The sequence below is a fragment of the Nycticebus coucang genome, chromosome 7 (assembly GCF_027406575.1).
Source record: "Nycticebus coucang isolate mNycCou1 chromosome 7, mNycCou1.pri, whole genome shotgun sequence".
In the NCBI taxonomy this organism is placed as follows: domain Eukaryota; kingdom Metazoa; phylum Chordata; class Mammalia; order Primates; family Lorisidae; genus Nycticebus; species Nycticebus coucang.
In genome coordinates, this window is record NC_069786.1 from 131,943,485 (window position 1) to 131,955,787 (window position 12,303).

The window sequence follows — 12,303 nt, forward strand, 5'->3', positions numbered from 1 at the left end:
TTAAAAAAAAAAAAAATTAGCACAGTGCTGCTGACACACTGATAAAAACAGAAAAACCTCACAGTTACCTAGGGGCTTAGATGTGGAGATGTTGGTCAAAGGGTACAAACTTTCAGGTAGATCCGTTAAATTCAGGGAGATCTAATTACTGCATGTTGACTACAGTTAATGATAATGCATATTATACTTGAAATGTGTTGAAAGAGTAGACCTTAAATATTCTCACCACAAAAAAAGAAATGGTGAGGGCTGTGCCTGTAGCTCAAAGGAGGAGAGAAGGGCACTGGCCCCATATACTGGAGGTGGCAGGTTCAAACCCGGCCCCAGCCAAAAACTGCAAAAAAAAAAAAGGAAAGGAAAAAGAAATGGTGACCATGAGGGGTGATGGATGTGTTCACGAACTTGATAGTGATGATAATTAAACATCAGGCACATTTATCACATCACCATGTTGTATACCTTAAATATATACAACTTCCTATAAACCTGGGGGAAACAGAAAACCTCATGGATTCCACGGCAGGAAGAAAACACCAAAAGTAAGGTTGGAATCCCAAACTATAAAGCAATTTACCATGATGGAAACTGAGCAAGGATAAGTTTCAAAATCCCACATCAAACCGCAGGGACAGAACCAGCCAGAGAAATCCAAACCATAAGGAAAGAACAAGACTCCGAAATAAAGAAAAATGGGGTGAAAGGAAGAAACAAGCCACTAGAATGTGATAATATGGATACTGAAAATCAAAACCCCACAGAGAAGTTAACTAGATTAGATGGCGCAGAGGAGTGTCACTTCCGAGCCACTCTTGGCAGGTCAAGGTTCAGTGGTAACTCCTCACCCCATACAAACATATTACAACAGGAATAGGCTCCTATGGGGCCAGGGACAGCTGTTTGTGGAAATGAACCTAATGCCAAAACTGACAAACTGTAAATTGCATAATGCCCTGTGCACGGCGCAGGACTGGTTATAGATCGGTTAATCTGGGCGACAGGACCACTGAATGTGCAAAGTTGTATTTCACGTCCTCGGGAGGAGCCCTCTGCACAGCGGTGTCCATGCTGCAGCCCGTGGGCCACATGCTGATTTTGTGAGGACATTTTTGCTTATCTGTGATGTCATATATCATGAAAAATATACACAGACCCTTTCTTTGCTAATCAGCTTGTGTTAGTGTTTGTGTATTTACTGTGTGACCCAAGACAATTCTCATTCTTCTAATGTGCAACAGAGGAAAAAAGAAAGTTGGACACCCCTACTCTACAGGGGTTCCCTCACCTTCCTGCCTCACTTTTTTCTGGGAAAAAGCCACCCCCTTATAAGGAGCAAACAAGTGACAAGGGCTTCATTGCCCTTGAATCCTATGTCACCTGTAGGTTTCTGAGAAACCCACCAACATTTACTCACCCCACTAATATTTCCCGAGCATCCACCATACAACCATCCACGCTTCAAAGTGCTTGGGATTCAGCCCCAGGAGGAAAGCCTGGCCTTGGAGAACTGCATTCACCTAAGGAAATGATGATAAATAGGTCACATCGCATGTCGGCGAGCGCTTGGAGAGAAGAAACGCACGCCCCTCACCCTTGCCGTTTACAGAAAGGCAGCTCCTGCCCACTCATCCTTACTGTAAATTTCCCCCAAACAAGCACACATTTTCTGCTGCTTTGCTTGTTGGCCTTCATATCCTCAAAGCTCTCAATGATGTATTTTGCCCCTCGTGGTATAAATAACCTAGGCATGAGGGTCATCTTCCTTCCTGCTGTCCAATCTCACGTGCGGCAGTGGCGACCCCAGGCTGGCATGGCAGCCTCCAGCGGGGAGAGTAAGGTGTTCTGCCGGCCTGGTCAGGAGCCAGGGTGCCCCGCTGACCAACAATACCAGGGGATCTTTGAGGTCAGCATAGCCCGAGAATCCATTGACGGACATACTGAGCAGGCCCTGGGTCACAGGAAAGCAAAACCCACAACTAGCTGGCTTTCGGGAAAAGCACAGTGGGTGTCACATGAAGCCACAGAGTGGCTCAGAGGAAGCCTCAGGAGGTGTTAAGGACACAACGGGACAGAACACTAACATTTCTGGGCACTAACCAACCTCTCCTCCCCACCCAGGAAAAGCCTGATCGGGATGAGAGGTGGAGAAAGAAGGGGAAGAGCAGGAAAGAACAAACCAGATGGGGTGGCTCAGAGTCAGGATGACCAGGGAAGCCAGGGTTGAGCTTGTCCTGGCTAGGAGGCGGCCAAGAGCCGAGAAATACGGGCGGCCTCTAGAAGCTGGAAAAGGCAAGGCACAGGACCCCACCCTGCAGCCGTGACCAGGAATGCAGCCCTGGACAGATTTCTGACCTCCACACTGTAAAATGTGTGTTGTTTAAGCCAAGTTTGCCGCAATATGTTACAACAGCAGTGGGAGCAGCACCGTCATCGTCCTATTACTCCACAGCACACTGCCAGCTATTCAGGCGCCTCGCTGCGGGCACATTGTTTCAGCTTCCCATGACAATCCCGAGATACATGTTCCAGTATTCTGATTTCAGATGAGAGAATGAGGCAGGGACACATCAATTAACCTGCCTAAACACTGCTCGTCATTCTGAGAACTGGGATCCAGGCCCAGTCAATTTGGTTTACTAGCCCTGCTCCTCATCCTTACACTACTCAGCTAATAGAAGCATCTGTAATGAGATTGGGCAATGTTCACAATCTGCATTTTAGTAAAAAAAACAGGTAATAAACCAGTATACTCTGCGTAACCTTAACTAAGTTAAAAAAAAAAAAATCTATGATCAGCTGTATTATTGCTAAAACGTTTGGGGAGAAGTGATGATCTTGACAGGACAGTAGTAGGGTGGTATTGTTCTCCTGAAGTAATCCCTTAAAAACTTTTTTTGCATATTGTAACACGAATAAGTCCCGTGCCTTCTATTGTGCGATTTCATGCACTTCTGAGAGTTGTTCTCATTTTTGTCGGGTACTGCATCTGCCCTGGGGGCTTGCTCGACCCATAGCCTGTGCTATGCCTTTCTAGAAAGAAGTCTGGAAGAAGACAGGAGAAACTGGGGAGGACTGCAGTTCACTTTAGTGTCCTCCTGTATGCGTCCTGTCTTCATTCTTTACTAGCCATGTTTGTTTTAGCAATGAACACAAGTCATATGCATTCAGAAAGTGAGATGGGTTTCCAAAAGACAACAGTGCACCGTCAGCCATCCGCCAGTCCAAGCTCCCTCCCCAGGTCACACCTTGAGGCCTGACACGGATCCTGTCTATAATCTTAAATGCTCCCCCAAGTGACTTCTGTTAGTGGAGAATCCTTGTCTTAAACTATATCTGGGAGGGACACCCTTTCCAGTGGAGATGTCCATTCTCCGGAGCCTCTGCTCTAAATCATATAGAGCAGAGGAAGCAATTCGCTTTGCCTGCTGTATTTATGAAGGATTTTTTCTTTGTAGGTTATAGAACTGCTCCCTCAATTAATCATCCAGGGCTGAAAGGAGGTAGCTTCAGTGCCTGGTGCTCTTTGGGGCTTTCAATAATGGCATCACATGAAAAGATGCTTCTCTACCTTCCACAAGTGAATTGAAGCAGATGTCGCCAGAGGCTAAAGTGTGTCTTATATTGTGTGAGTGTGCATTGACAGCTATAGAGTCTCTGAGCTCCACAGCAGTGGCCAGAAAACCCAGTTCCACGCTGAATGAGCTTTGCTGGGGCCAAGGCACAGGGCTGGAGGTGAATGGACAGGCAGACAGAGCCCTGCCCTGGAGCAGTCATGTAGGGACAGAACTCTGCACAGCTAGTGACCAGAGGTGGACAGGAAGTTTCTACAAAGGGAGGAGGGAACCAGGGCTGGGGAGGGTGTGATAGGTCAGTGCTTCCTGTCCCCCCTCTTCCCTGAAGCAATGGGAGCTCCTTCCTCTCTCGGTAATTTAAAGTGCTGCATAGGAGGATTAAAGATGGCGGCCGAGTAACAGCTTCCCTGCAACTGGGAACAGCAAGTCTGGGGAGACAAGACTCCAGGCATCTCTGGCCGGTGGGATCTGCCTATAATCATCCCTTTGAGGATACAGGGAGCCAGCAAGGGACTTCTGGACCCCAAGAGGAGGACAAAAACAGTGGGAAACTGGCAAGTGGTTACGTGTGTTCGATCGACCTAATCACGCCGGCAACCGTAAGTACAAGCAGCAGCGAGATGAAAACCGGAAAGGCCTTACCTGTGAACTGTTTCGGTGTTCTTGGACTTGGCACTAAGTTGAACTTCTTGGGGAGAGCTTGAGCAGGAATGTGGAGAACTTTGGGCATTGTCTGGGACCCCAGACTGAGCCACTGAGCTGGGCACAGGAAGCCATTGTGAAAGAACTGCCCTGGCAAGCTCCGCCTTCAGAATCTCAGAGCAAGGATGGGGCAGGTCAAAGTAACCTACTGACTGAGCAGCCTAAAGGCGGGGGCTGAGCTGCCTTACAGCCTTAATACTTAGGGGCAGAGTGAGATGGTTTTGGCACACTGGAGCCTTGGGCTATTGCCCTGGGTAGAGTGCCGTGACGTCACAGCTCATAGCAACCTCAAACTGCTGGGCGTGGTGCCACCCAGACCTCCATAAGAGCTGTGCAGCGACCCCCAACCGGTGACCCGCACCCCTTGGGCCTCCACATTCCCTGACCAGGAACTGTGGGAGCCACGCAAGCCTGCGTCCTCCCTCCCGTGTCCTCCCAGCTTCCACACTAGCCCGTTCATCTGAACAGGGACACTGGTAGCTGCATGCCCTTTGGAGCCCTCCCTGCCTCTGCGCAGAGCTCTTCTCCTGGCCAGAGACTGCTGGAGCCTTGGGCTCTCTGTGCCAAAGTCACTGGGCACCTGGCACTCCCAGAACCGTGCGCACCACCCCCAGCCCTGTTGCTGGATCCGGGAGTGTCACAAACCGGAGCTGCTTCCACAACCAGAACTCCCTAGCTAGAGCAGCCCCAGAGGAACTACAAAGGGTCACTCCCTACAAAGATCCAGCAACAATAGAGTGATCCCGTTGGGGTCCAATCTTGGAGAGACACCTCCCCAACTCTGAGGACAGCCAGAGGCAATGGTGAAAAACAATCATGAGGCGAAATAAACAGAAAAACTCTGGTAATATGAATAATCAGAGTAGATCAACTCCCCCAAGGATCAATGGGGCAGAAACAGCACAAGACCCCATGCCCAAACAAATAGCTGAGATGTCAGAAATTGAATTCAGGATCTGGATAGCAAATAAGATCAAATTAGAATTTAAAAGTTATCTGAAGAATTCAATGGATTCAAAGACCAAATGACCAAAGAATTCGGCACATTGAGACAAGAAGTTGCATCCCTCAAAGATCTGAGAAACACAGTAGAATCCCTCAGTAACAGAATGGAGCAAGCAGAAGAAAGGATTTCTGACATTGAAGACAAAGCTTTCGAACGCTCCCAAACCCTCAAAGAAGAAGAGAAATGGAGAGCAAAAACAGACCACTCTCTCAGAGAGCTCTCAGATAATTTGAAGAAAACAAATATTCGTCTTATAGGGATCCCCGAAAGTGACGAAGTGGCTTCACAAGGCACAGAGTCTCTTCTCCATGAGATTATGAAGGAGAACTTTCCAGACATGCCAAGAGATCCTGAAATTGAGATAGCAGACAGTTTCAGAACTCCAGCATGACTCAACCGAAATAAGACATCACCCAGACACATCATAATCAATTTCACTAAAGTTAGTATGAAGGAGAAAATTCTGAAAGCTGCCAGACGAAAGAAAACCATTACCTACAAGGAGAAGAATATCAGAATAACTGCAGATCTCTCTGCTGAAACCTTTCAAGCTAGAAGAGGATGGTCATCAATGTTTAATCTCCTAAAACAAAATAACTTTCAACCCAGGATCCTGTACCCAGCTAAACTGAGCTTCATTTATGACAGAGAAATTAAATACTTCAACGACATTCACATGTTGAAGAAATTTGCCACAACTAAACCAGCTCTCCAGGACATTCTCAGATCTATCCTCCATAAAGACCAGCATAATTCTCCACCACAAAAGTAAACCCACCCAAAAAATTTTTGATCAAATTCCAACTTCCACAGTCTCAAAAGGATTAAAAATGTCCACCGGCCTCTCGAAAGGCTTATCAATACTCTCAATTAATGTGAATGGTTTAAATTGTCCTCTAAAGAGGCATAAGTTGGTGGACTGGATACAAAAACTCAAGCCAGATATCTGCTGCATACAAGAATCGCATCTTACATTAAAAGACAGATATAGACTCAAGGTGAAGGGATGGTCATCTATATTCCAGGCAAATGGAAAGCAGAAAAAAGCAGGTGTTGCAATCCTGTTCGCAGACACAATAGGCTTTAAACCAACCAAAATACTTAAGGATAAGGATGGACACTTCATATTTGTTAAAGGTAATACTCAATATGATGAGATCTCAATTATTAATATTTATGCACCCAACCACAACGCACCTCAATTTATAAGAGAAACTCTAACAGACATGAGCAAGTCAATTTCCTCCACTTCCATAGTAGTTGGAGATTTTAATACCCCTTTAGCAGTCCTGGATAGATCCTCCAAAAAGAAGCTAAGCAAAGAAATTTTAGATTTAAACTCAACCATGCAACATCTGGACTTAACAGACATCTACAGAACATTTCATCCCCAAAAAACTGAATACACATTCTTCTCATCAGCCCACGGAACATACTCCAAAATCGACCACATCCTAGGCCACAAATCTAACCTCAGAAAATTAAAAAAAATGGACATTATTCCTTGCATCTTCTCAGACCATCATGGAATAAAAGTTGAACTAAATAACAACAGGAACCTGCATACCCATACAAAAACATAGAAGCTAAACAACCCTATGCTGAAGGATGCATGGATTATAGATGAGATAAAGAAGGAAATCACCATATTTTTGGAACAAAACATCAATCAAGACACGAATTATCAGAACCTCTGGGATACTGCAAAGGCAGTCCTAAGAGGGAAATTTATAGCACTGCAAGCCTTCCTCAAGAAAATGGAAAGAGAGAAAGTCAATAACTTAATGGAACATCTCAAGCAACTGGAGAAAGAAGAACACTTCAACCCCAAATGCAGCAGAAGAAAAGAAATAACCAAAATTAGAGCAGAATTAAATGAAACTGAAAACAAAAGAATTATACAACAGATCAATAAATCCAAAGACTGGTTTTTTGAAAAGATCAATAAAATAGATAAACCATTGGCCAACCTAACCAGGAAAAAAAGAGTAAAATCTATAATTTCATCAATCAGAAATGGTAATGATGAAATAACAACAGACCCCTCAGAAATTCAAAAAATCCTTAACGAATACTACAAGAAACTCTACTCTCACAAATATGAAAATCTGAAAGAAATCGACCAATACCTGGAAGCATGCCACCTACCAAGACTTAGCCAGAACGAAGTGGAAATGTTGAACAGTCCTATATCAAGTCCTGAAATAGCATCAACTATACAAAATCTCCCTAAAAAGAAAAGCCCAGGACCAGATGGCTTTACATCAGAATTCTACCAAACATTTAAAGAAGAACTAGTACCTATACTACTAAACCTCTTCCAAAATATAGAAAAAGAAGAAATATTACCCAGCACATTCTACAAAGCAAACATCACCTTGATCCCCAAACCAGGGAAAGACCCAACAAGAAAAGAAAATTATAGACCAATATTACTAATGAATATAGATGCTAAAATACTCAATAAGATCCTAACAAACAGAATCCAGCAACACATCAAAAAGATTATACACCATGACCAAGTCGGATTTATCCCAGGGTCTCAAGGCTGGTTCAATATATGTAAATCTATAAATGTAATTCCACACATAAACAAACTTAAAAATAAAGACCATATGATTCTTTCAATTGATGCAGAAAAAGCTTTTGATAACATCCAGCATCCCTTCATGATCAGAGCACTTAAGAAAATTGGTATAGAAGGGACATTTCTTAAACTAATAGAGGCCATCTACAGCAAACCCACAGCCAATATCGTATTGAATGGAGTTAAACTGAAATCATTTCCGCTTAGATCAGGAACCAGGCAAGGTTGCCCATTGTCTCCCTTGTTCCTTAACATTGTAATAGAAGTTTTAGCCATTGCAATTAGGGAAGAAAAGGCGATCAAGGGTATCCACATAGGGTCAGAAGAGATCAAACTTTCACTCTTCGCAGATGATCTGATTGTATATCTGGAAAACACTAGGGATTCTACTACAAAACTTTTAGAAGTGATCAAGGAATATAGCAATGTCTCAGGCTACAAAATCAACACCCATAAATCTGTAGCCTTTATATATACCAACAATAACCAAGCCGAACAAACAGTCAAGGATTCTATTCCTTTCACAGTAGTGCCAAAGAAGATGAAATATTTGGGAGTATACCTAACAAAGGATGTGAAAGATCTCTACAAAGAGAACTATGAAACTCTAAGAAAAGAAATAGCCAAAGATGTTAACAGATGGAAAAACATACCATGCTCATGGCTGGGAAGAATCAACATTGTTAAAATGTCCATACTGCCCAAAGCAATATATAATTTTAATACATTTCCTATTAAAGCTCCATTGTCATACTTTAAAGATCTTGAAAAAATAATACTTCATTTTATGGAATCAGAAAAAAACTCAAATCGCCAAAACATTACTGAGCAATAAAAACAAAGCAGGAGGAATCACACTACCAGAACTGAGACTGTACTATAAATCCATAGTGATCAAAACAGCATGGTACTGGCACAAAAGCAGAGAAGTAGATGTCTGGAACAGAATAGAGAACCAAGAGATGGATCCAGCTACTTACCGTTATTTGATCTTTGACAAGCCAATTAAAAACATTCAGTGGGGAAAAGATTCCCTATTTAACAAATGGTGCTGGGTAAACTGGCTGGCAACCTGGAGAAGATTGAAACTGGACCCACACCTTTCACCATTAACTAAGATAGACTCTCACTGGATAAAAGATTTAAACTTAAGACATGAAACTATAAAAATACTTGAAGAAAGTGCAGGGAAAACTCTTGAAGGAATCAGCCTGGGTGAATATTTTATGAGGAGGACTCCCCAGGCAATTGAAGCAGTATCAAAAATACACTACTGGGACCTGATCAAACTAAAAAGCTTCTGCACAGCCAAGAACATAGTGAGTAAAGCAAGCAGACAGCCCTCAGAATGGGAGAAAATATTTGCAGGTTATACCTCCGATAAAGGTCTAATAACCAGAATCCACAGAGAACTCAAACGTATTAACAAGAAAAGAACACGTGACCCCATCTCAGGGTGGGCAAGGGACTTGAAGGGAAACTTCTCTAAAGAAGACCGACACAAGATCTACAAACACATGAAAAAAAGCTCATCATCCTTAATCATGAGAGAAATGCAAATCAAAACTACTGTGAGATATCACCTTACCCCAGTAAGAGTAGCCCACATAACAAAATCCCAAAACCAGAAATGTTGGTGTGGATGTGGAGGAAAGGGCACACTTTTACACTGCTGGTGGGAATGCCCACTAATACATCCCTTCTGGAAGGATGTTTGGAGAATACTTAGAGACCTAAAAATAGACCTGCCATTCGATCCTACAATTCCTTTACTAGGTTTATACCCAGAAGACCAAAAGTCACAATATAACAAAGACTTCTGTACCAGAATGTTTATTGCAGCCCAATTCATAATTGCTAAGTCATGGAAGAAGCCCAAGTGCCCATCGACCCACGAATGGACTAGCAAATTGTGCTCTATGTACACCATGGAATATTATGCAGCCTTAAAGAAAGATGGAGACTTTACCTCTTTCATGTTTACATGGATGGAGCTGGAACATATTCTTCTTAGCAAAGTATCTCAGGAATGGAAGAAAAAGTATCCAATGTACTCATCCCTAATTATGAAGCTAAATTATAGCTTTCACATGAAGACTATAAACCAACTATAGCACAAGACTATGGGGAAAGGGCCAAGGAAGGGGAAGGGAAGGGGTAGGTTTTGGTGGAGGGAGGGTAATGAGTGGGGCCACATCTATGGTGCACCTTAGAATGGGTACGGGCGATTGCACTAATGTACACAGCTATGATTTAACAATAAAAAAAAAAAGTCAAAAAATAAAAAATAAGAAAAAATAAAGTGGTGGATAAAATGGGATCAATCAGGACCAGGAATGAGATTAATGTCTCTCCGAGGTTAAGACCCGCGTTTGTGAAGATGCCGTCTGTGTGTGATGCTCTCTTCCTACTTCTGCTGTTCTTTTAGTTGTATTAACAATAGATTTAAACTGCCTCCTCAAAACCTAACAACTGTTCTGTACGTGGACTTTAAGTTCAGAAGGATGATATTTTGTGTTGTCTGGTACATTCACATCTTTGGTACTAGATATTTGTGAGGGCCAAATCTGCTGCATTTTGAAATAGTGTCATGGTGTGGCACAAAAAAAAATGCAACAGTTTAGAGTATTTTTTTATTAATTTTAGAAAGGGGCCTTGCTGTGTCACCAGGCTGGAGTGCAGTGGCGTAATCATAGCTGACTGCAGCCTCCAACTCCTGGGCTTACATGATCCTCTTGCCTCAGCCTCTTCAACAACTGGGACCACAGGTGTCTGCCACCATGCCCAGCCAAGTCTTCTTGTTTGTAGAGATGGCATCTCGCTATGTTGCCCAGTTGGTCCTGAACCCCTAGCTTCAAATAATCCTCCTGCCTCAGCCCCACAAAGTGCTGGGATTATAGGCGTGAGCCACTGAGTCCACGCCGTTTGAGTATTTTAAAACCCCCTTTTCCCCCACTCTGAGCCCAGAGGAAACTGTTGCTGGAACGTGGTCTCATCCCTGGGTGTGGGAGTGTCTATTCAAGGACATCTTCTGTCACTGGGAGCTCGAGAAGCAGCTGTCAACAGCCCTCCTGACAGAGACTTTTAACTGAACTACACATATACAATGTCACCTGAGTTACCTCTGCATGTCTGTGTCCAGCTGCCCTCTGGAGGTCAGGAGCATCAGCTCGATGGCTGAACAGCCCATGGGAACAGGGAGAGGTCTCCCCTTATGGAAAGGAGCCCAAGACTCAGAGGAAGCACAACTCAGCCCGGCAATCAAGGCCTCCCACCACCTGCTCCCAACTGGCCTTATAACCTCATTTTGTAAGGTCTGTCATTCCCCCACTGTGGCCCCAAACCTACATCCCAACAGGTGCAGGCCCCCTGCACTACTGGCCGCTGGGCTTGGAGCACCAGCATGCTCGGGTCCCTTGCCAGCCCTTTCTTCTCCCTCTTCCTTTCTCATTCAAACACTACCCATCTCACAGGATTCAGTGGGCCCTGGCCACCCCAAAACCCTTCTGCTTCTATGGGATCTCCCTTGCCCTTCCACAGCACTTGTATATAGTATAAGGAGTGAGTCAAATAGTGACTTTCACAAATTCACGTCCACACGGAGCTTTAGTCTGTGACTTTGTTTGGAAACAGGATCTTTGCTATTGCTATTAGTTAAGAAACGGCTTAGGATGCGATCATAGTGAGCAAGATGGGGCTGAAATCCAATGACTGGAGTCCTTGTAAGAGGAGAAGACTTGTGGGGTCCCTACAGGTAGGACAGCCACATGAGGATGGAGGCAGAAATGGGAGTGATGCATCCCCACGCCACGGGACACCAAAGGGGGCTGACAACAACTACCAGAAGCTGGTGGAGGCCTGGGGAGGATCCTCCTGAATGGTCCCTGAGGGGGACCAACCCTGCCAACACCTTCACTTTGGATTCTGGATTTCCAGAATGGGGAGAAAATTAATTTCTGTTGCCTGAAGCCACTCAATGCATTGTACTTTGTTCTGGCAGCCTTAGAAAGCTAAAACAGCACTGGCTTCCTGATTTCACTCTGTAAACTGTCCACAGCTCCTCCTCTCTAGGGGGTCATCATGATCATTTGTGAAATGGTCGAGAGAAATAACTCTTCAAACCGCAGCACGGTCCAAGGACACACAGTAGTTGTGATGGGAAAAGGTGGGCATGGTTGTCTTTGTGGAGAGAGCCCCTGTGCCTCTCCAGGCCTCTGACAGCCCCTCATGCTGTCCCTGTCATTGTCCTGTGTCACTGCAGGCTCTAGGAGCTGGGAGGAAGATCACATGTGAAGCAGTACGAATTTCTAAAAGGGCTCCAGGGTCTTGCTCCATGAGAGTGGATTATGGGTCAAGGTCATAGAGCAACTGTCCACTGAGGCCTGGCTGGGAGGTTGCACCAGGCACCCGAGGGCTCCTCCCAAGTACCTTTAGATCAA